The 26161-nt window shown below is 38.1% G+C and overlaps 1 protein-coding gene and 1 long non-coding RNA gene across 8 annotated transcripts in view; both read left to right on the plus strand.

Annotated features, from left to right (window-relative positions):
* The window catches only part of PTPRM (protein tyrosine phosphatase receptor type M), a 778989-nt gene that overhangs the window by 204013 nt on the left and 548815 nt on the right, over window positions 1–26161 (plus strand). The window lies entirely within an intron of this gene.
* On the plus strand, window positions 17495–19997 carry LOC119872615. Its single transcript, XR_005362676.1, has 2 exons — window positions 17495–17728; window positions 19686–19997. It is a non-coding gene; the product is annotated as an uncharacterized LOC119872615 (long non-coding RNA).

A 26161-nucleotide genomic window follows, 5' to 3' on the forward strand; every position in this document is an offset into this window, starting at 1 on the left:
CAGTGGGTAAATTACTGGCCTTCAGATTCTAAGTCCAGTACTTTCTAAGTTGATGAACTTTCCTTCAATACATTAATAGAAAAGAAAGATAACATCCTGAGGTAATTTATGGGAGTAGCTGCTCACCCTTAAGAATTAGAAACGAAAATTGGTTCACAAAAAAACAAACACAGAAAACAACTCACCAACCAACAAGAACAACAACAAAATGTGACCAAAAGCATTGTTCTTTAAGGAACTAGTAATTTATCATATTTTTGTATTATTAGGCTTTCTCTGTAATTTGAAGATACAATTTATAAATAGGTTGTTTTCCAAGCTAAGTAATTAATTACATTCATGGGAGACATTTTCACTTACTTCGTAAGTCTTGGTAAGAGCAAATGAAATGATTATTCTACAAATGTCTATTAACTTATTGAATGAGTTCTGAGAATAGGAAGAGTCTAAATTCAATAGGCCTTGTGATCTAGATCCTTACTGTAAGATTAAAGAGCTTTCTAAAGAAAATTAAGCTCTTTTTTTTTGCTAAGAATTTATAGAATACAAAAAATGTACTAGATACTGGGACAAATAAATCCCCAAATTGCAGTGGCCTCAACACTGTAGACATTTATTTTCCATTCCTATAGTAGTCTAGAGTGCTTCTAGGTTGGAGGTTTTGGGGTTAGGAATGCCCTTCCACGTACACAATCCATGTTGCAAGGACTCTGCCATTTTTAGAATGTGTTCTCCAAGATTGCCCTCAAGTGGATATCTGGGTAGCAAAGGAGAAAGTGGAAGATCCATGTGGGAAGTTTCTATGGACCAAATTCAGAAGTAGAGAGAATAAAGTCATGTGGTTCCTGAAACCTGCAGGGACAGCTGGGGGTATAGTTTAGTTGGATGCCCAGGGGGAAAAAGAAAAGAACATTTAGTGACTAGCTAGCAGCCTCTGCCATTCTTGTATTTTCAGAAAAGTCCATAATCCTTGTAAATTATTACAAGAAAAAAATTACTTGAACTTGAATATAATGATGACTTTTCTTCAAAATGGATACTGCCTTTAAGAAAACCAGTTAATTGACCAAAATAAGTTTTTTTTTTAAATTTTATTTATTTATTCACGAGAGACACACAGAGAGAGAGGCAGAGACACAGGCAGAGGGAGTAGCAGGCTCCATGCAGGGACCCTGATGTGGGACTCAATCCCAGGTCTCCTGGATCAGGCCCTGGGTTGAAGGCAGCACTAAACCACTAAGCCACCCGGGCTGCCCCGACCAAAATAAGTTTTAAGAATCCTCTTCAGTTTTGTGGTGTTTTCATATAAAAGCCAGTGAAAGCATAACTTACCCACCTAAAGACTTTCCTAAGCTTTATGTTCCTAAACCATGCTCTAATATTTCTATAAAACAGATATTCTTTTACCTTACCTTAACTCTGAGAAGATAATTTTCCAGATACAGCAAGATATATGACATATACTGCTACTTAATTCAGTAAAGTAAATATCATTGAATAAATGTCAGCTTTTCCAGAGAAATCACTGCATATAACCTCTCTGGATAATATATTTATCAAAAAAATCAATACTAAGAGTAAACAGATTTTTAATACATCTTAAGGAGCTTCCTAATAAACCAGAATGCCAACTCATAATTTAAAGCTATTGATACCAATAGGTATTTACAGATGACATCATCATAATTTTTATAGATTATTCTTCATGGTGTTCTGATGCAATATATTAAATTCAGTTTTAACCTTGGGCCTAGCAGAAGTGGTTTATTGTAGAGGTATATAAAGACCACTCTGACTTCTCTTTCTAAGTGGGAAAACTAGAGGATGCAGAGCACATGGCACTTCCATTCCATTCTGTTCTGTTCTGTGCTATGTGGTTTTGCTGATCTCCTGTCTACCATCCCTCTGACATCTGTGCTCGTCTTTCTGAGGCTTGTACCTCTCCTAGGAGATTGTGTTTCTCAAGCTTTCGGTGCCCACTGATGGTATGACTGACACTTAATACATTTTTTAAATGTCAATCACAAATTTTAAAATTAATTTTGAAAGGTTGTATTTTAAACTGATAAAAATAAAAATGGTTTCTTTCCAAAGAAAGGATTTTTTAAACATTATTTTCAAGCTATTTGCATAGCTGGGCCCTGAGAGTTCACTCAGCAGACTATGCCAGGGCTGTGTTAAAGGAACATCCACAATTGAAGAATGGAGGTATGGATATTTTAACTTGGGAGATAATAATAAATAGATTCCCACACCACAATTTGGCTGTATTCAGTTTGAGAAAATATTTTATTCTACTGAAATATTAGGCTTGAGTTTTATTTCTGTTCTGTAATATGTTCAATAGGAAAACCGCTATTAGTTTACTTACAGAGAGCTCTTTGTAAATAGTAGCTTATGACCTTGACCTCGGTAAACCTCAGTTTTTTTAATGTGTAAAATGTGGAAATCATAACTCATGTCATAATGTTGTTGTAGGATTTCAATGAGAGAATTAGGACAATGTCTAGTGCAGAATCCAATTATTCATTTCTTTTTTCATGGAGGATGCCTCTGGTGGTGTATCTCAAGATCACATAGATTTTCTTCCATGGTTTCTTTTAAAAGGTTTAGATTTACTTTCGTCCTAAATATCTTACATTTAGTATCTATAAAAGTTAATTGTTATATATGGTGTGAGGTAAGGGTCTAAGATGATGATGATAATCATCATAATTTACACATGTATATGCAAAAGTATCAGTCCCATTTGTTGGTGCCCATCTGATGTGGATTAAATTGTGTCCCCCTTACCCCAAATCCATGTGTTGAAGGCCTAACACCTAAATGTAACTGTATTTGGAGCTTAGGTCTTTAAATGGGTGATTAAGTTAAAATGAAGTTGTTAGGGTAAGCTTTAATCCAATGTAACTGGTGTTCTTAAAGAAGAGAAAAGACCAGCAATGTGAATACACAGAGGAAAAGCCATGTAAAGATACAATGAGAAGAGACCATTTGCAAGCCAGGGAGGGAGGACTCAGAATAAAGCAACCCTACTGCATCTTTATCTTCGACTTCCAAACCAGAGTTACTAGAAAATGCACTTCTGTTGTGGTATTTTTTTTTTTTTTTGGCTGTTGGTATTTTTTTTAAATTTCTATTTATTTATGATAGTCACAGAGAGAGAGAGAGAGAGAGGCAGAGACATAGGCAGAGGGAGAAGCAGGCTCCATGCACCGGGAGCCCGACGTGGGATTTGATCCCGGGTCTCCAGGATCGCGCCCTGGGCCAAAGGCAGGCGCTAAACCCCTGCGCCACCCAGGGATCCCGGCTGTTGGTATTTTTTAATGGCAGCTCTAGCAAACTAATACACCACTTCTCCATTGAGTTAACTTAGTGCCTATGTGGGCTTCTTTTTATCTCCCAGTTATAGAATGACAGGCTGTTCAAAATACTGAATGTATTTCCAGCCTCTCTAGAACCTGACTCTCTAGGTTTCTAGAGCTTTTATGGGGAATGCTTAGGGGTGGTTATCTCCAAATGATACCTGGAAATGTTACTTTAATATTGGAGCAGCCATGCCAGAAACAGTATGGCTGAAGTTTCTTTTTTCTTTCTTTCTTTTTTTTTTTTAAGTTTCTTAATCCAATACCACCACCTTGGGGAAAGTCTGGTCAGGATGAGTAAGATTGCAAGAATTCTTTTTTTAAACTGCATTTCAGGAAGTAGGGCTAGTATTATATAAGCAAATGCAGAGACTTACAGAGACTACTTTCAAATACAAAGCCATTTAAAACCTCCAGCACTATTAAAAAATAATAATAAAAATTAAAACCTCTAACACTGTTGAATGAACTGCTCAGAGCTAGAAACAAAAATATGGATGCTTTTTTAATATTGTTATCACTTGCATTAAAAAATATTCCATCTATTAAAAAAAAACAAAAAGACTATAAAATACTGAAGTGTTGCTGAAATATACAACTTGAGTTGGTCACATGAAATCATAGACTATCTTTCTTGACATTGTCTGTGGCCATCCAAGACATTTCATTGCAGCAAGGAGTCATCTTTCTCCAACCCATGGTGTGCTGGAAATTGGGCTAAAATGTGGTCATTTCCCCATTCTCTCTTTCTTCAATAGTGAATCAAGATGAGAAGGCTTATGATGTTGAGTCTCCCTGAGTGTGTGTCAGTGGAGTGAAGGTGGAGGGACAAGAGGGACAGGAAGGCCATGGCCCAAGCCTCACACTTAGACTTTTAGCATTATCTTCAAAAATGGATAAATTTAGGGCACAGAGACATGTGAAGAGGGTTGAAAGTAGAATGTGTTCATCACATGGCCAAATCTGTGCCTCACTGCTGGATCATGCTGCTTACGATGTGCTGGAAGTTAGTATTTTTTATCTATTTTATTATATGATGAATAGCATGAGTATACTGCATTATATTTTTAATGTTTAAAGTATTCATATGTTAAATATTTAAAATAACACCATTTAAAATTGTATATTGTCATCACTGCATTTTTTAATGTGCCAGAGATTTCAAAAATAGCACTGGCTTGGAACTCTTTGATCCTCAGGTGCTCTGTGCCAACTGGTGCCAATGAATAATAAATCAGGGTGTGGGGTGGTAGCCAGGTGCAGCTCTAAGCCCTTCTGATGGAAGCCTGGCTAGAGCTCCAGTAGGATGACCTCAGAGCACTTTTCCAAGTCTGCATCGTGCCTCACAAAAGAAGCCTCAAATACATTAAGCAAAATACTCTACTCCTGTCAAGCCCAAAAGATGTAGGGCAGCTCTTCCTTCTAGTTCCACCTGTTCTAATAGTTGATTCACAGGCTACATTTCGTGGTTTTCTCCCAGGAGATATTGTGGAGAGCAACTGTCATTTTCTCTTGTATGACTTTGACTTTTCTGTTGCCACTATATTTTGTAAGGAGACTGGTGGCTGGCAGTGTCATTTGATGCAGGAGTTCTGCCGGGAGACTCTTCCGCTTTCTCCCTGCGCGTAATATGGCTCATCAACCTTGCAGCTGGCTTCAGGAGGGTGTCAAAGTGTGATCTGTGTACTTATTGTTTCTCCTTTGAGACCAGTTTTGAATGGTGCCTCTGGAACTGAGGGTCTTACCTTCCTTTCCCGACAGCATTATTTAGGTTTATGGAGGGAATTAACGTGTTGGTTTTGGAAAATCCCTGTTGGATTATCCAGGGTTGCCACTTTAAGAATGTTGCCAACTTTTTGTTGAGCCACTGTTTGTGAAAATTTTATGACGGTCTGCTTCCTGAAAACTGGGGCAAATGCATTACTCACAGGATCAGTCAAATCTTTGAGATATTTATCATCTCCCTATTTACACTTGATCCATTTTGGCAAACTGTAAGGTACCATCTCTCTTTTAAATGCTCTTATATGAGCACATACTCACTTTCATTGTATATTGCATTGTGGTTTTTTTTCAACAAGATATTATTTTGAACTGTAAAGTTTGTGACTATTTCTGTCATCACTTTTTATTTTAATAAGCCACTTTTAAAACCTGGATCCATAATTGCAAATCTGAGATAAAGTACTGCATAATAGCAAAAAAGATGACAGACTTAACATATGTGATTAGCAGAAAGATGATAATATAAATGCACATCAACCATTGTGAACTGCGAACCTCTCTGAACTTGGCAGAGATGAGCCAGCTTAGTGCTTCTGGGCAGCAGGTGCATGTGATCGTCATTCAAGTCGCAGACGGGTTGTGGATCAGATCATAGGTCCCTTTGCGTTGAGAGCAAAGAGAAACGTACACATGCATAACCTTTTAGATTTAGCAAAAAGGCTTCCATACATGTGTGTACTTTGACCATATGGCTCTCAGAAAGGGCAGGTGCGACCTGAGTAATCTAGGAAGAGGGAAGTCAGAGCTCACTTCACTCACCCTGGGAGGTCTCAGCAGGGGCAGTGGTGTCACCTACTAAATAGAATGTCCCTGAGACACCAGACTGTTCCTACAAGAGGGGTTAGACCAAAGGCCATTGCTGAGCCTGAGAATGCCACTCCCAAGGGGAATGTTCTTATGATCTGCTCCCCACCCCCCCACCCCCGTGTACCTGTATAGTGTATATATAACTTTCAGGAGCCAAACTGTTATTAGTATCCTAACAATGACATCCCAGGATGACTGAACAACATCATTCTTTATTATTATTTCGGATCTGTGAAATGCATGTAAATAAAATGGCTTCAGCCCCCTTTCCTCTGCAATTGCCCCATTTGGTGGACCACCTGCTGGAGATTGCCTGATAGTGTTAAATGCTTTATGAGGCCAAATGTCAAGGAGAGAATTGCCAGCACTCATCTCTGTCCTTTTTCTGCTGAGTCACTAGGTTTCTGGGTTCTCTAAAAAGAAGGTGGAAATGCCTTCTATGTGGGTTGAGTGTCCAGATGTGCTGTAAAGTCAGTACAGTTGCCTCCTCCCTTCTTGCCCTCTTTGCTGTCCTGAACTCCTTGCAGTTAGATGCCTGGCCTTATCTCCAACACCTCTGCTGCTCAAGACACCCTCCTTCTCCCCCGCAGAGACTCCCCCTCCTTTCCTGATGTCCTGAAGATGTTTGGTGTCTGTACTGTGTGCTCCTTCTGTTTCCTGCTGAAATTTCTATGGCAATGGCCTTCTTTCTTTGATGCCTGTAGTGGCCCCTTCCTGTGACCCAGGGTTTGCCCCTGCTCAGAGCAGCCCCATCTTTGGCCTTTAGGTTTGTTTGTTTAACATTCAGTGGTCCTCTGTAATTGAAGATGACAGCACTGAGAAGAACTAATTATGCAGATCGTAGCTTAACAGCTACTTAAATGCATGTGAACTATTGTAGGTTTTGAGGCTATTGTCTGGTATCTTGGAAAGTACCTAATTGAGCATAACCCTCACTTCCTCTGGTCTCCCCATCGAAGGGAACACTGCCAAGGAGAGTATGTGTGATCTCAGGAGCAGCAGAATTCCCGGGAACTAAGCCGCCAGAAGCCAGCCTTTTTCCTGGCAAGGGTCTGGTGGCTTCTACAGTATTCTGGACAGTCTAGTGGGTTCTTTAACCACAGTCTTGGAAGGGGCTGATCCCAAATTCAGGGTCTGCTGCTACTGCTGCTATAGTTGCTGCTGTCACTGACCAGTCCCTTGGACTGAGGAATCTTCGTACTGCCTCTGGGCTTTGATTTAGACATTGATGTCTGCCTTGCCTTCAGAAGTCCAAGTTTCCTTTCACCCCAGCAGAGGAGGACCCTCCCATTCAATTTAAGACTCGAATTCCCATCCTATTGTCTGCTGGTTATAGTTACCCTAGGGTTAGAACTCCCCTGAGTGACAGAAATGCCTGAGTGTGTGATGTGCTGTCTTAGCTTAAAAGGGGAAATTAAAAAGTAAAATAAAATTTTAAAAAGGCGGAAATAAAATACCTATGAAGGTTGGTAGTTAAAAAAAAAAACAGAGATTGGTTGTACAACGCAGATATATTTAATACCTCTGAGCTATGCACTTAAGAAAGGGTAAGATGGTAAATTTCATGTGTCTGTAATTTATCACAATTAAAAAAATGTTAATTATTTCTGAAAATCACCTCAAAGCCTTTGCAGGTTTTCAATGGTTAGTGATGAATTAGAATCCAGAAACATATTTATTAATCATCTCAGTAGGCTAAAATATGCTTCTCCAAACCCATGCAATCAATATGTGTAGAAGTTAATTTTTCTACCAATTGCTTATAATAATTTTGATATTTTGTATTAGTAAGAATTTATGAAATAATGTAATGTTTCATCTTCTTCATTGTTCTTTTATCATCAGTAGGCTTCTGACTTCTTGTTATAAATATTTAGACTATGTTTTTCTTTATAATGAGACCTCTAATTTTAGTAGCCTGCTAGACAGATACTCCAGACTCAAGATGTTCAATATTGCATTTATGTTCATGTCTTGATTTTGCCAATCTCTAGTAAATTTACTGAAAACACCTCCTGCTCAAGAAAACAAAGTGTTAAAAAATGAGTATTTCAAGTACCCATTTTGGGGTTTGATTTATAAAATTAGAGGAATGTGGGTGCACCACAGAGCACTTGGCAATATTTTGTTTTAGTGGGTATTTTTAAAGAACTTGTGTCTAAGTTCTAGTATTAAGATTTTCTTTTAATTGTGATAAAATATATTCACACTGTTGTGCAACCATTCCAACTCTGTAGTTCCAGGATATTCTCATCACTCCAAATGAAAACCCTGTAAATTACGATGTCACTTTCCATCCTCTCTCTCCTAGCCTCATTCTCTACTAGCCTCCAGCCCCTGGAAACCACTAATTTCCTTTCTGTCTCTAAGAATTTGCCTGTTCTGGACATTTCACACAAATGGGTAATATTACTTTTGAAACAAAATTTACATTAGTCATCAGACGATTAGACCTGTTCTCTATTTTTTGTGCATATATGGTTGTGATACTTAGGGAAATCTTAATGTCTAGCAATCTTGGACTGGCTTGGACTGGCTCTGTATGAACCAGTCATGTATGAAACATATTAGAAGACTCTAGCGCCATTAAGGGAGGCTGCAGATATACATTTATTGATATTTAAAACTGCACATAATTTTAACTAAGGGAAAAGATTATAAATATATGGTCTGATTGTGTTCTATAAAATTAAAGGACCAAAGACAATGTCTAGGAGGATATAACCAGGGTACTGACAATGACAGCTAAGGTAGATAGTTTGAGTTTTCTTTATGGCCTTTCTATAGGTCCTTATTTTCTGCTTTGTGAGACCATTAACTTAAATGAGAAATAACGGCTTATCTATTGCCTTAAGCAGAACTAAAATGATTAGTATAAGACTTCATGGTATTTTAAAAATCTAACTAAAGTATATTAATATTCTTTCAATTAATTATATTAGACAAAAATTCATTGCCCATCCAATTTTGAAAATGAAAATATTGCAAGTGCATTAGTATTGAACCATTCAGTCTGTCTTCATGGAATGCAGTTGTGGCAAAATAAGTGTTTGGATTTTTAAAAATGTTTTTAAGGTAGCTCTTTAGATTAGCTCAACCAATGTAATTCCCAGAAAAGGGCAGACAACTCAACCAAGCAGTAAAATAAAGGAATTAGACTAGATATTTCAAAACTCTTTCATCCTGCAGTTATGTGGTATAGTGATTTTAATGCTCATGTTACCTGTTCTTATGGCTGTAAAAAAAGAGTATCTAAATATGTGCCTTATACTGTAGTCATAAAACTGGCAAAGTGATTGAATTAAAATAAAGACTAGCTTATGGACATATTAAATGATTCCTTGATGTTACTGTGATTGAGAAGGCAACATCTTTTCAGAGACATATTTAAGGTTAAAAAATATGTTTTAGTCTAGAACTGCTTATGTCCATTATTTGTCTTTAAGACTTATAAATGTTCTCAGATCCTCTTCACATCCTAGTATAGGAAAAATTCTAACCATGTCTATCTTAGGCTCCTTTAAATCGCCATGTTCTAATGTGAATCATTTTAATTATGTAATATATGGCAATCATGACAATAAGATCAGACATATTTCATACTTTCATAGCTTCTCATTTTGTGCCTCTGGTTTGCCTTTCTGAAGACCTGCACTTCAGACAGTGTTTGACCATGTGCTTCCCATGATACACGATCACTCATCATTGTTATTTTATGTGTCTTTTAATTACTTCAAATTTCTCAGGAAATTTGAGGAAAAGTATGCAGTATTCAGGGTGGCTGGGTGTGGATCATCCATATTTATGTGATTCATTGAAGCTTTGGTTCTTGTAAAGCATTTTTTATTGTGAGATGTAACACAAACATGAGTAAAATATGAATGTACAGTTAAATAGTTTTGATATTGACATCTGCTTAACTATCACCCAGGTCAAGAAGCAGAATATTGTCTATATCAAAGAAACCCCTAGATAACCCTTCCCCACCACAGTGCTTTCCTCTCTCCAGATGTAACCAATATCTTACGTTTTACATGAATAACTTCATTGTTTTTGTAAAAGTAGTTTTAACACTTATTTATAGATTACACCCAATTTTTGTTCCACTGGCTTTTGAACTTTGTCGAAATGGAACTACACTCTCTACATTAGCATGTGTCTTAATTCTTTTTCTCAGTATTATTCATGATTCAAGATTGTTGCATATAGTTGCATTAGTTCATTTACATTGCTTAGTGTAGGAATATACTCATTTTGTTTTCCTGTTTTACTCTTGCTGGACCTTGGGGTTGTTTCTGTTTTTAGGCTGCCATGGAACAATGCTGCTACTGATATTCTTGCATATGTATCCTAATTAATATAATCACATAGAGATTGGAATTAAGAATATAGGATGCGTGACTTCTACTTTATTTTTACTACCAACAAACTTTTTCCATCATGGTTGTATGAATGCACACTCCCAGTAACAACACATGAGAAGTACTCTTGTGCCACATCTTTCTAATGGTGGGTATTGTCAATTTAAGTTGTCAGTTTAAAAACCCAGATGACAGATATGCAATAGAATTTTATTGCAGTTCAAATTTGTATTTCCCTTATTTCCAATTAAGTTCCACAATTGTATACCTATGACCTCTTGGAGTTCCTCTTTTATGAAGCTATTTACTCACTGTTTTTGTTAGTTTCTTAAATATCTTTTTAAAAATAAATATATATACTTATTTATTTTTAGACAGAGCAGAGGACAGGGGCAGAGAGAGAGAGGGAGAGAAATCTCAAGCAGACTCAATGCTGAGTGCACATCCTGGGCTTGATCCCAGGATGCTGGGATTATGACCTGAGACAAAGCCATGAGTTGGACGCCTAACCCACTGTACCACCCAGGTGCCCAAGTTTCTTAAACATTCTTTTTTTTTTAAGTTTCTTAAGTATTCTTATAAGCCCTTTGTTTGTTGTGTGTTAGCCATCTTCTCTTATTCTATGATTATTCAGTCTCATCATGGTGTCTTTTAATGAATAGAATTCTTACCTCAGTCAGACAATTTCTTTTATAAGAACAAAGACATTGTATGTGATATTTAAGAAATCCTTCTATATACCAAGGTCTACAAGATATTCTTCTATATTATCTTTTAAAACCTCTATGTATTTTCCTATTTTTGTTGTTTAATCTACATAGACTTTATTTTTCTTCATGATTTGAAGTATGAGTCAAATTCTGTTTTTTCCTTCCTTCCTCCTTCTTTCCTTTCTTTCCTGCCAGCTTTCAATATGGAGACCCAATTTCTCCAACACCATTACTTTAAAGACCATTCTTTCTTCCCTGTTCTACTACCTTTTCATAAATTAATATAAGGGCATAACTATACACATATTTGTAGTTATGTATCTGGGCTCTCTATTCTGTTCTATTGGTCAGCTTGTTCATCCTTGCACCAATAATTATAGTCTTGACTACTATGATTGTGTGCTATGTTTCCATATCTGTTAGACCAAGTCCTACTTTGTCTTCAAGTACTTTAAGAATATTTTAGATACTATTGGCATTTCCATTCATATTTTACAACCGGCTTGTCAAGTTCTATAAAAATACCTGTTGAGATTTTTATTGGAGTTGTATTAAATCCATAGATGAATTTGGGAGAGATTCAGTATATCAAATAAATCATTTCTTTTAATCACTAATCATGATGTAATATCTTCTCTTATTTAGGTCTTCTTTGTTTTTGTTCAGGGGAGTTTAATAATATACCTTGGAGAGACCTTAAACAGCTTTGGTTACATTTGTTCTTGATACTTGATATTTTTTTCATGCTGTTTTAAATATTACACTTAAAATTTTACTTTTTAACAGTTGTTGGCACATAGAAATGTATTCCTCTTCCAAATGTTTGTTGACCTTGTATCCACCTACTTTGTTAAATTCACTAATTAATTCTAGAAGCTTTTCTGTAGATTCTTTTGGACTTTCCATATACATAGCCTCCTTATCTTGTTCTTGATCTTACAAAGGAAAGATTGCAATGCATCTTTATTAATCAATGATTAAATCAGTGGTGTTCACTGAGGTTCCCATAGTGCTGATCTCATCCATGATTGGGGAACATTACAAGGAAGTATCTGTGAATGTGAGATGATACTACCTTGCCCCAAATCTTTTAAGTGGTGTGAGATGTTTGGATTTATGCATCTACAAATATGTGTCTAAGTTGATCCCAGTCTATAAGTTTGTCCCAATTACCCCAAATCCTTAAAATTAATTGTGCATCTTATTAGTATGATGAGAAACTATTTAAATGCAAAATTGAAAGCATTAAATTTCCCTCCTCCCAAATTGCTAACAGTTACATTCTATAAGCCGGTGAACCCAAAAATCATAGACTACATCTATTATGGCATTACCTGATAGAACTTTCTGTGATGGTGGAAATGTTTTATATCTGTCACTAGCCACATGTGCCTACTGAGCACTTGAGATCTGGCTAGTGCAACTGGAGAACTAATTTTTTTTCATTAATTAAAATTTATTTATTTATTTATTTATGTATTTATTTATTTATTTATTTATCTTAAAGGTTGTTTTTTTTTTTTTAATTTATTCATGAGAGACACAGAGAGAGCGAGAGGCAGAGACATAAGCAGTGGGAGAAGCAGGCTCCATGCAGGAAGCCTGATGCGGGACTCAATCCCGAGACTCCAGAATCACACCCTGGGTTGAAGGCAAGTGCTAAACCACTGAGCCACCCAGGGATCCCCCATTAATTAAATTTTAAATTTAGATAGCCAGATGCAGTTAATGGTTACTCTATAGGCCTGTGCAGTAGAGATCGCACTTTTAGAAATAATCTTTTTTCTTTCCTTCTCTTAAGTTTGGCAGTCTTTGGCCAGAAAAACTTTTTTTTTTTTTTCTGCCACTCTCATCTCTCTGAGGCTTGCTTTTACCTTTTCCAGCTTTAGAAAGCTTGTTAGACACATTTGCTGGCATTGTTTCCTGAGGACCCTTGCCATGAACAACCTGTCTTGGCCACCCATTTCTGTTTCTTACTCTGCTTACTTGGAATCCTGCTACTTCCTCCTGCTGTCACTTGGAAAAGGGATTAAGTGTGTTGTCTCTGTCCATGGGGCCACCGGGTTCGGGAATTGCATTATTCACCCAGTAAAATGTTTCAGTGCTTTCAAAAGGCATGGGGACAGTGGAGATGAGCTTAAATCACCTGGGTGAATCGTTGGACCTATGAAGATTGGGCATAACATTGGCCAATGACGATTATCACTGAGATGATAGGGATGAAGGGGGAGACTTGGTGCAAGAGAGTACTTGTATACTCTTCAGCATCAGAAGTATAGTTTATCATTTCTGCCTAGATTTCTGATGTTTGTATATAACAGCCCATTGCTATTATTACAGATGAACAGTATTTAATCTGTATTGCAATTTGTAAAGACTTGTAGACTTATCTGAGTACTTAGTTACCAATGACATTACTTTTGAACTCAATCTCCTGATAAATTAAATTCTGCCTATAATAAGAGAGCTGGTCTGTTTGAATTCTAGAGAAAATCCCTCTCTTCACTGATTCATTCATTGATTACATCATTTTCTCAAATAATTTTTGAGAAACTATTATGTATCAGGCACTCTGGTGTAGTACATATTCAAGGGTAAACAAACCCTCAAGGAATCCTCCATTTATTGAGGGATATAGACCAGTATGTAGGTAATTCCAGGCGTGTAATGGCAGTTAGAATTATGGAAAACCAATGCTGAGAATATCAGGTGTTATGGTAGCACAGAAGAAAGGTGCATGATATTAAGTGTTCATACAGTGCTTCAGAAAGGAAGTGATGTCTAACATGAGACTGGAAGGTTGATAAGGGTTTATAGTGAGAGGGTGGGGGAAGAAATAATGTTTTAGACAGATAAATTAGTTTCCTGTTGTTGCTGTAACAAGTTACCATAAATTTTGAAGATTGAAATAAGAAAAATTATCTTACAGTTCTGGAGAAAAGAAGTAACCAAAATGGATCTCATTGGAATAAAATAAAGGTGTCAGCAGGGCTGCATTCCTTCCAGACTCTCTCTAGAGGAGAATCCATATCCTTGCTTTTTCTAGCTTCTCAAGGCAACTTGCTGTTTTTTGGCTTGTGGTTCCTTCCTCCGTGTTCAAAGTTAGCAGCCTAGCATCTTTACATCTCTAACTCTGACCTCCTGTCTGCTCTTGCCATTTGTAAAGACTCTTGTGACCATCTGATAATCCGGGATAATCTCCCTATGTCAAGGTAGTTTATTAGCAACCTTAATTCCATTGGTAACCTGAGTTCCTCTTTTCTGTGTGGTTTTACAGCTTCCTACAGTTGGGGGATTAGGGTATTAGGAGTCCTGGAGATTAGGACATGGACATTATTGGAGGTGAGGCGAAGGTGGTGTTTTGTCAATTACAGCAGAAAAGAGAATGTAGCATATTGGAAGAGCTGAAAGAAACTCAGAATGACAAAATGCTTACCTTTGTGAGGGAACGAATAACACAAGAAAGGGCTGGAGAAGGAAGTCATGAAAACATGATTGAATTTCACCCTAAGGAAAATGAGGAACCATTAAAGAGTGAAATAATCAGAATTGAATGACTGAAAACTTTCTCTGTCCACACTTGGAGCCTCTTAAGTCATAACACATGCCTACTTCATTGACTATACATTGTAACTAATTAATATAGAATTACCAGAGTTTAATCTGAAATAGGAAATAGTAAGAAAAAAAATGTATGTTGACAGAACACCAAAAACAATTCTGAAAGGTATATGCTGACAGACTCTTCAAAACATTGATCAATATTTGGGTTAGGACTCTTCCACCTAGTGAATATTCAACATAGGTGGACCCCAACCACACAGGAGGATTACTGAATTATGAAAGTGAAATGTCCAAGGATACTCTTTCAGGCCTCGGTGGATCCAGGAGCTCATATAATGCCATCCTTGCTCCCCACTGTATTGGCTTCATTGTCCATCACAGCAGGATTTTCCCTTGCAGAGACAAGAAGTCTAACGATAGCTCCAGGCTCTGATGCTACTGCATCAGTCCCTGTTGCACTAAGGGTTGGCCAGTCATTCAAGTGGAAGTCCTAGAATTGAGTCTCATTGGACCACTTTGAGTATGGTGCTCATTCCTAAAGTAATCACTGTGGCAAGGAAGACATGAAATATGAACTGGGCAGACCTGGCTAAGATTTGTTGTCTACTCTGATATTTAGAAAGTTCACTTCTGAAAGTAACAGTATGTTTTGAGAGTTGTACTGAGCTTTGTAACCAAATTTCGATTAAAATTGCTCAGATGGGTGCCTTGTTTAAATGTCTTTGTCACTTATTATCATCAGTGTGGATCTGAAATCTATTATGTTATTGCTGGTGCCTGATTGCTCTCTACATATGGACCTGGATTTGAAATCTTAAGATGTACATGTCTGTGTTCTGCAAAATTATCATTTAAAATCAACGCCAAGGCTTTTGGTAATTGACATCATTTGCCTGACTTTGAAAATGGAAATATTTAATTAAACTTCATAAGAAATGGAATAAAATCATGCTTTTATTTTAGATCACTTTCTTCCCTTAAGCAACTGTCTCTGTCAGTCTCTGTCAGCAGATTTAATCTCACTTCCAGTAAGTCTTTTCAGTCACATTATCTTCATTTAAATACAGATGTGCTTTAGGATAATTCCTGTGTTCTTTATATATCGAGCATGTAATGACATCCTGCTCCCAGCATTTCTGTCGTTTGTACCTTAACATTTGTAAATGGGCCATCTTTACTTTTCTAAGGATGCAATTTTATATTGAGCAAATGGAAAATATATTAGAGCGTGGTTATTTCTCTGATTGGTTTTATTTATGTTAAAAGTGACAGAAACACTTGAAATTGCTCTCCATTTTTTTTTTTTATTTATTTATGATAGTCACAGAGAGAGAGAGAGAGAGAGAGAGGCAGAGACATAGGCAGAGGGAGAAGCAGGCTCCATGCACCGGGAGCCCGATGTGGGATTCGATCCCGGGTCTCCAGGATCACGCCCTGGGCCAAAGTCAGGCGCTAAACCTGACTTCACTAGACATTTTTATTGCCCCCTCCATTTTTATTATCTTCGATTCTTGGGCACTGCCATTCCCAACAGCCTTTACCACCATTTCTCTGAACATAACTTGAAGAAACACCTCCAACTCTGTCGTCTTTCTCTACTTCCATGTTTCCAGCTTTGTTTTAAACATTTATCTGTGGATAACACTTTATTGTAAACTTAGCATCTCTAGAACTGACCTCCTTATCACTAATTTCCTTCAAACTCATTCCCCATGTTCATACAACCACCAAGGCTGGCCATTTGTCCTTCAGTTTCTGCTCATTTCTTTCCAGAATGAATGCTACTGACCTATTTAGTTTCTCATACGATTTCTGAACCTCTGCAATAACCTGCAGCACTCTGTCCCCATCCCTTTCACTTCAACCTTGGTACTACTGGGATAAAAAAAAAAACTTTCTTAAAAACTATTCAAGTTAGGGGCACCTGGGTGGCTCAGTGGTTTGGCCTTCAGCCCAGGGCGTGATCCTGGAGACTCGGGATCAAGTCCCAAGTCAGGCTCCCTGCATGGAGCCTGCTTCTCCCTCTGCCTGTGTCTCTGCCTCTCTCTCTCTCTCTCTCTCTCTCTCTGTGTCTCTCATTAATAAATAAATGAAATATTTTTTTAAAAAACTGTTCAAGTTCAAAGAGTTTTAGGAATTGATACGCTCCTTCGACAGTAGGTTTAGAAGCAGTTTTTCTTACCTTCCTAACCCTTGGGGTTGCATTATTTACTAGATACTTACTTATTCTGTGGGCAACTATCTTATCTTTTGGTGTGGACTATAAGTTTTTTTTTGGGGGGGAAGAAAGCATGGTTTATGCTTTACGGTGTAAAATATATATGGAACTAAGAACTGATCTTTATAAAAGGTTTATGCTCAGTAAATTTCATATAAAGATTATAAAAGAGAGTTTTGAGGTTAGGTGAGAAACTTGTCTTTCTTCAAGATGGCAGAACCAGTTAATGTGAGTAGCCCCCTCCACTCCTAAATCAGTGCAAGGTCTAGAAAAGCATATCAAAGTTTTAATATTCAAAAGATTTTAAAAATACATAGACAAGGTCAGACTTGAAAAACGAGTATCTTAGGTGCCAGGAATGAAAGGGGAACACAGCATTGAACCGCAATGGGGACCAACTTGAACGGATGTATGTTTTAGGGTCTAGAGTTTTCAGTGGAGACAGCAGGTCTCATACCTAATGGCATACTGGAAATGGATTTAGACTTGGGTGGGGAAGACCCAGAGGAAAAACCTTAGTTCAATCCATGTTGGAAATTGGGCCTCCAGCTTGTCCTTTCCTGTTTGGTGAACAAAATTGTCACCATATGGAAGCCCCAAGTTCAGGAACTAACATGAAATTTGGTCTGTAAATCAATAAACCTATAGGACTTCATCAAGATTATGTCTGCAACCCACGAACCTCATGCAGCCTCCATGGGGAGAACAGATTCTGAATTATTATGAGCTCACAGATGAATATTATAAACACATCTGAAAATTCCACTGTCATAGGTATAGTCAGCAGGTACGACAAATCAGATCAGTTAGAGGTAATAAATACTAAAGGAATATAATCTGCAAGGCACAATGAAATCACTGTTGATTTGTGCAGAGCTGGGCTGTGACTGGAGACCATGGCTGCCCAGTGGATAGAAGGTGCTGCTCAGGGTTGCTCGTTCTTCACTTATTTGCCCCCTTTTCACTAGACATGGGACATTTGATAGGCACAGGTTCAGAACTCCATGCTTAATTGCTTTTTATGCTTAAAAAAATGTAGATCACCCTATTTTTGTTACCTGTGTATACAGAGGTGGAAGTGGTCATCCTTGTTCATGAAGGACAGGGCTACCATATTGGTAAGATGATATGGTGCCTAACCTTGTTCCAGTGATTGAGAGGAGAGAATCTGTGGGAAACAAGGTTGCTTTTTAGAGGATGGAATACTTCCTTCCCCTCCCCCCCCACCTTTCCCTAACATCAGTATTCTCTACCAGGTGTTTACTGTCCTCTCCACTCCTCCCCTGACCCTGCTTGAGGTAGCAACAAGTGATATCTAACACATCTCGAGTACCTTGGCAGTGCTCCTTTCTGAGAGTCTTGCTTTGGGAGGCATGCCAATCCAAGATAAGCAATTTTCTTTCTGTATTCCCAGCTTTTTCTCCTTTGATAAACCTGGGTCTGCTTCCAAGGATTCATGTTTTTTCACAGATTCCAATTTTAAGAGCTGAAATTGTTGGTGATGTCATTATTTTTCTTGTGGTGCTGACATAGAGTAGATTTAAAAAAAAAACTCTGCTGAAATTTCTCCTTTAGGAAAGATTACTTCTGTTTATCCTGAGTATGGAATATTGGCAGCAGAAATGGGAAACAGAAAAACTAAACTTTTTACACATTAACTTGACTAAAGTTTATTAAAATATATATTAGGCAGTCCTGTAACACTTTTGTTGGCACCTTAAATTAAAACACAATAACAACAACACCCAATAACTCTAGATTTTTAAAGAGCTTGTGTGCTACCTACCTACATATTCATCTATGTATCTCCTTCCGTATTTCATTTATTGCACCATGAAGGTATTTGGGATGTCTAATTAAATTATTACTTGAACACCAAAATGGCATTTGAAAAAAAAATATCTGTGCCTGCGATGTGGTTGTTTGCATTTCTTCTTTTTCATTATAATCTTACTTTTTTTCATTTTTAGTACCCAGAAGCTTCCTATACAAACAAGTGCAATGCTATGTTGAGAAATGAAAAATAAGCACAGTGTCATCTGCTAGGACTGATAGTTGATTTGGGGTGGTTTTATGTGTTTGAGGAAATAGACATATATGAATATATGCGATTTTTAACTTTATTTTTGTATCTAACTCAGTGTGAGAGTCTCTGCGGTGTTACCATTTATTGCATGGGCATAGGTTTCGCCTCACATCATTACTCTGGAGGCACAGACATAGCCTTCTATTGGTTGATTTTTTGTGTGTGTGTCAGATACTTAAGATTCTTTTCTAAGTGTAAAGCTAAAGTAGTAAATCTTTCTGGCTATCCCAGGAAAAGACACGTGTTCCTGTGTCCTATTGGCTTATGCCTGTCAATGACATTCTGCAGTCTGTCTGAGGGGGGGGTGGGGGTAGGGGGTGGGAGGAGCTTCTGGGAACACACTGAAGGCATTTCCCAAACCTCACATTTGGCAGTGTTTCTTTCTTCTTCTCCGTTCCATCAGATCTGTGAACTGGAAACAAAACTGACAGAGTGGAATTTAATTTTCCTTCTTTATAACTTTGCACAGTCTTCTGAAGAAATAGACACATGTGATAAAATGCCTTAAAAGCAGTGGGCCGAAGGCAGAGAGGGCAGCCGAGGCCTGGCGTGCTGGTGTTGGAGGCTGGTCCCAGACCTTGCAGAGGGATTCAGTGCCAGCAGGGAGTGGGACCCCATCCCTGGGGAGACTCTGCGTGGTGGTTCCAGACAAAGTCTGTGTCTTACTTCATTGAAATGAACGAAGCTAACCACTTAGGGAAAGCATGGCCTGCATCTTTTCAGGAAACTATACCTTATGAGATTTACAGCAAAGGATTTTGCTAATTTTTAATTCTTCACTGGTTTCAGGTAGAAAGTGAGCCTGGATTTGGTAACATACTTTAGACTTTGATCCCCCTGCGCTTAATCTCTTGTTGGAGGAAGGACTGAGGCTGAAATGTTGGAATTGCGTGAGCAGTCATAAAAGATTTCAGCTACTCTTAAAGGAAGTTTTTGGATGTGCACTTAAGCTCTAAATAGGAGGGATGAGGAATTTTTTTGAATATGTAACATTTTATTAGCTTTTTCAGTATGACACTGTAACTATCTCTGGAATTTCCTCCAAAATGTAAATCCCTGATGTTCTGTAAATTAAATGTGAATAAACTGAGTGTGAAGATATTTGTTTGTATTTTCCTGATTTTAATTTGTTGTACTCTACTGATCGGAAGAGATGGAGGCCATGCCAAGACTTCTAGACTTTAATAATTATAATTACATACATATAATTATTGTAGTGGCCAATTACAGAGTCCCCAGCTCTACGACTAATGTGGCTCTATGTTTTCCTGTGCAGTTAATTCTTAGTAATCATTACCGACATTGGACAGGTAGGGACCCTGGACGGTAAGGAGGCACGAGCACTAGTGTCAGCCCACTGGGCTGGCCGATGTTCTGTGGACGTCTCTGAAGCACTCAGCAATTCTGTCCTTCCTTTTCCCTTCCCACTTCCCTTCTGTGGGCAGCTACTGGCCCTGCTCTGCTCACACCTTCTCTTGGCCTCATTGGCACCCCTCCCAGGCCAGGGCAGGGTGCACGGAGAGGGGTAACTCTGTGTCTGCGGCTCCTCTGTCCATGCTCTGGTCACTGCTGTCCCATTGTTACTATGCCTCATCTTGAGTCTACAGCTCAGACTCAACTGCGCTCCTTCTTCAGCATCCCGGTCACACAATCCCACCCACTAACCAGCCCTGCATTGACCAAGTGCTCTGGGTAATCTGAGCTCATGTTGATTTTACAGTGCAGGTAAATCTTACCAGAGCCCTTCATGTGATTTTTGTCCTGTTCTTAGAGTTTAGAGTGAGAGGGGAGGGTGGCAGACCAGAGGGAAGAATGAGGGTAAGAACAGAAGAGGGAAGTGTCCTGAGAAGACTAGCAATCCATTTCCTACAAAAGTCTACAGGTTTCATGCTTGCTTCGGGGATGGACTTGTGATGGTACCCTTGGCAGAGAATTGTCCAGGGAAAGTCAGTGGTCCTGAGCTGCTGCAGGACATGGTAACTTTGGAATAATAGGACACAGGTGGAGCCTGGGAGGTGGGGGGATAAAAAAAAAGGCAACTGGAGAACCAGCTGGAATCAGAAATATCCTGTTCTTGGGAATCTACAGGAGCAAAAAAGGCATCTATCTGCTGCCTTTCTTCCACCTCCCAGGCTTTCCTCGGCTCTAGCTCCCATTCCTCTGGACCTTGATATCTGCCCATTGGCAAATTAGGGCAGAGGTACAGATAAGTCCCCACAATGCAAGGCAAACTGCACTTCCTAATCTAGTAGTTAGGTTCAGTAGTACACTTGTTCCATGAGACACAGAGTGTGCCCTGGTGGCTCATTATGTACAGTCTGGAGATGCAAATCACTTGAAGTACACAGTTTTCATAAGAACATGTATTACGATTTTTAGGTAGCCTGCTTACAAATGAATTTCTTGAGCAAAGCCTTTTTATAAGCAGTAGACTATTTGCATTAGCACTTGACTCATAAAGCATTAGAGGTGCAATGAAAATAGTGTGAGCTAAGTACCTTATTAGCCTGAAAGACACCTGCTTTGTGTGTGTGTATGTGTGTGTGTGTGTGTGTGTGTGTGTTATGCATATGAGAGAGAGAGAGAGACTGTGAGATGGAGGGAGAGATTGTGATTTGAATAGACATTTGGAAGGTACTATCTTGAGTTTGATGAGGGGCATTAAATTTTAGCAAAATTGCTAATGTACCTGAATAAAATGCACTGTACTTGACAAGTCTATCTTATATGAAATACCTTTTCACTGGAGCATTTATTTTCCTTAGCAGTTTTCTCTTATTTGAAATATATAGATTTTTTTTTTACCAAAGCACACTCTTTATTTTCTGCTATTTTGAATGAAGATATTAATTTAACTTCATTTTAAATTAATAAAATCAACACTTATCCATGGTTAAGTTTTTCTGAACAAGTGAATACTTGCCGTAGTCTACCTTTTGTGCAGAGATTTTCTTTCAATCAGTATAGGGCTCATTTCCACAAGTCATATTGCAGCATAAGCACGTAGTGTGCCTCAGGAAACAATCCTGTGGGGAAAAAACATATGCAGACCATGAGAAGGTTTTTGGAACAGTTTTCTGCAGGAAGCATAGGAGAAGTGGGAGTTGATAGAGGGTCCACAGCCTGTGATTGCCAGCCCTGAACTGGCTTCCATCAAAGCCACCCTCTTTCAGAGCATGGTGAGAGTTTCCCTGGCATCCTGTCCTTCTGCAGGAGAGATTTGCCCTGATTACACATCCCCAGTGAGGGGCTTCGCATTGGCTTTGCACAGGATGCTGGGAAGACTCAAAAAGTCATGGTGTCTGCACCATGGCTGCAAGCCAGGTTGGAGCTGCAGTGTTTGAGCGTGGCACCAAAGGGAGGGACACCGGGTCTGGCTTCCCTTCGGTGATGTTATGTCATACAGACAGGCATCTCAGAACCTCAGTGGAAAGTACTGTGGGTCAGTTACCATCTGTATCCTGAATACTTGAAAGAGTTTATGTAATGAGGGTGATTCTGCACACCTATGGTAGCCTGGGTTTGTGATAGACTCCAGATAGCTTAATATCGGGGATTACTTTTGTAAAATTAATTTATAGCATATGCCTTTGGGCTGAAGGTGAAACCCTGAATCTGAAAACTTTTGTATGATAATTTACATCCATCAGGTCTCTTACCCACTGATTCCTAATCAAGAAAAAGTAAATTAAATCCAAATTCAAATGAATGTATTTTCATTAGCAAATCTATCTCTGTGATGACATTAATAAATGAGATATTATTGAGTGACTATCACCTATTCCTCCAGTGCCCAGTTCCTCTATGACCATCATTCACTTTCCTTAAGGCTTGCTTTTCCCCTCATTTTAGTTTTTCAAGTGACTTTTAACTTTTTTTTTTATTATGTCAATTAGGCTGTAGGTTCTATTGGGTCCATTGTGTGCTGTTTTCCCGTTCTTTTATCTCTCCCCTTCTGTAAGCAGGAGCGTTTCTTATAAGCTGCTTTTCTCTTTCCAGTCCACCCAGAGATGGCCCTATTAACATACGTGGGACTGAAAGGGAATGCTCTTTCTCAGTGGGAAGTGAGCCTCTTAGATCTTAAGCTCTATGGGTTTGGTGCAGGAGGGGCATGATGTGCCCCAGGAATCTCCTGCAGCTATTTATAAAAGGCAGACTCTTTCTCCTTCCTTAGGGGAAAGAATATGATGGACTGTCATGGCACTGTATGAAAATAAAACTCTACAAAGTATGATGAGAGAATTGTGTAATCAGTCCAGAATTTAAAATGTCCAGCTGCCAACTTAACCACCGAATGTTGAAAACCAAGCCTTGGAAAGGATGCTTTTATTTTTCTCTCTTTTAAAGAGATGCTTGTTCAAAGTACCTTTGCTTAAAGGAAGAATTGGGTCTAGATGGTCTAGCTCTCTGAAGAGTGAGCATGAAGTGCCACTATATGGTGTGTAAATGCGATATGAAATGATAAGGAGTGGCAGGAGTACAGGGGTGCATGGTAAAACTTGTCAATCTCAGGTGAGACTAAAGCAGAAAGAGGAGCATTTCTAAAACCTGTTGTAGTTTATTTGCACTGTCATGTACAATGCAACTAGCAAATGCTCTAGCCACCTCTCCTATGAGACATTGTACTGATGAATTAATCCCTGTGACTTATATATGATCGCAGATTATGTTCATTTTGGTGAGGTTTCCTTTCAAGAGGGCCTCTTACACAATTTCCCATGAAGATAAACATATACCAAGACTACATCCCCATAGTTTCACATGAGAATGTAGTAGGAGAGAGTAAGGACTGGTGGGGAGGGGGAGAGAGGGAGAGAGAGAGAGAGAGAGCAAGGGAAACATAAAATGAGAAGGAATGGGAGTTAAAGATAAGTAGATACACATTATTAATGTGTTATGATCTCAAAGAGGAATTTTGCCAGAGAACTTTACAGAAATTGACAAAGGGGAAAAGCTTGGACTCAGTAGAAAGACCATTTCTCAAAGACTGAATCAGTCATTCATTTTTGGGTTTTTCCTTCCATGCTATAGTTTAAATGTAATGTTTTTGGTAGCCACATATGAAATATTCAAGTGTTTTAAGACAAAGGACCTGGTTCTCAGGAGCTTCTTATCCAGATATGAGTCATTGTTCCCTTCATCCAGCTTGGAATTTCACGAGCCCTATTGACAGAGGACATGTGCCTTCAACTCTGCACGTTTTTCTTCTATTATTTATTTGGTCTTTTCTGATACTTTCTCTGTTTTCTTCTTTCAAAGTTCATACTAGACATATGTTAAAACTTCCTGCCTGTCGTAACTTTTCTTTCATATTTTAAATCTCTCCCCCCCACTTTTTCATTTGGTGAGAAGGAAATGACTTGTAGGATAACCCTTTGGCTCTGTCTTCCAGGTTGCTAATGTACTACTAATTAGTAATTAAGTTGTAATTAGTAATTCTTCAACGGTATCCTTTTTTCCTGTTTAGACCAACTGTGGTGTTTTTCATGTCAAAAATCATTTTTTTTTAACATTTTCAAGATCACTTTTTTTTTAACATGGTAGTCTATTTCCATTCAGACCCCTTTTAAAATATTTGTTCTAATACTTGTTTGCTGGAGTGTTACTTCTATGACTTGTTGTATTTACTGCCTCTCTCTCGGTGTTAATTTTATCCAAATGTTTAACAATCTTTGATTGTGTGTGCATCTTGATGTTTGATATTACCCAATCTGTGAGGTTATATTTGTTTTCAGCTAAGAGACAGTGGGTGACAGGTACTGAGAAGGGTGTTTGGTGGCCGCTGTGGGAATTTCTGTTCCTCCAGGGTGTCAGCAGCCTTCTGGAGCAATCTTGCTCACACTGTGGCATGCACTGTGCCAGGTGGGTTTTATCTCTTTGAGTACCCCCAGTAAAATAAGAGCCACATTAAAATTATGGCCTTATGGGAGTTCAAAAAAGGAATGAGTTACATTGAACCAAGGTGAATAAATAATTCTATTTGGAGGATTCTGAGATGAACCTTGAACAGCAGATAGTGAGGGAATGCAATTTAAGTTCAGGGAACTGAATGGACAAAAGGATAAGTGGCACAAAATTTCAGGAAACCTGCATCATCGATTTCACTAAAGAGGCATAAAACTAATAAATAAAAAATGAAATCAGTTGACACATTTGTCAAGTATGAGAAGATTTCTTTTACTCCATACATGCTCTGCTCTCCATCCACTTGTTTAAGCTAGAAACCAGGAAGTGGTCTCACCTTCTTCCTTCCCCCTCATCCAGGCAGTTCAAAGTTACAATTCTTTCTCCTAAGTATTCCTCAGATTTGTCCACTTCTCTCTGTTCCTCTTTCTTACCACCCTTATCTCAACCATTGATAAAGTATAAACTAAGTTATACTTTTGTTCCATGAAGACAGAAAAATTGATTGTAGGGAAACGTGATAAATTTGGTTTGGGGCATGTTTCTATCTTATTAATAGTAAGCTTTTCTCATGGTGATGTCCAGTGTGTAGTTAGAATTTGGGGAAAAGGTCAGAGTGAAGCAGTAGATTAGGAAGACATTATAGTTTAAAGTACAGGAATGGACTTAACGTTTGGAAGGGAAATCAATAAAGACAGGCAAAATGAAGTTTTAGTAGAAAACCAGTGAAAATCTCTCAATGTAAGGGAGCGTCTTCATTGTGTATTGTGCTACACTGTTAGAAAGATGTCAACATATGTCCTCTCTCTTTGAAGTGATATTTGGAAATTTTCCAGGTATTTTTATGTTATTAATAACAAATTTAACTCCACCATGATCAGAAAACACGTCTTGGCATGATATGAGTCCTTTTTACATTTATTAAAGTTTATTTATAACCCAGAAATATATAATATCTTGGCAAGTGTTCTTTGTGCCTTTGGAAAGAATGTATAGTTTGCTGTTTGGTTGTAATGTTCTATGAACGTCAGTTAGGTAAAGTTGATTAATAATATTTTTAAAATCTTACTTATCAGTAATAATTTTTTGTCTATTATTCTGTTATTTACTGAGCAAGAGATATTGAAATCCCTAATTATAATTGTGGATTTGTTTATTTCTCCTTGTTGTTCTATCATTTTTTTCCCTCATATATGTGGAAACTCTATTATGATGTGCACAAATGTTTAAGATTGTTACATTCTCTTGATGAGTCAGTCATTTCTAATTGTGAAATGACTTCTTTATCCCTGGTAATATTTCCTATTTTGAAGTCTACCTTGTAACTATTCCAGCTTTTTATTTCATTTTTACTTTTTTAA

Source organism: Canis lupus, chromosome 7, assembly GCF_011100685.1.
Source record: "Canis lupus familiaris isolate Mischka breed German Shepherd chromosome 7, alternate assembly UU_Cfam_GSD_1.0, whole genome shotgun sequence".
Classification (NCBI taxonomy): Eukaryota; Metazoa; Chordata; class Mammalia; order Carnivora; family Canidae; genus Canis; species Canis lupus.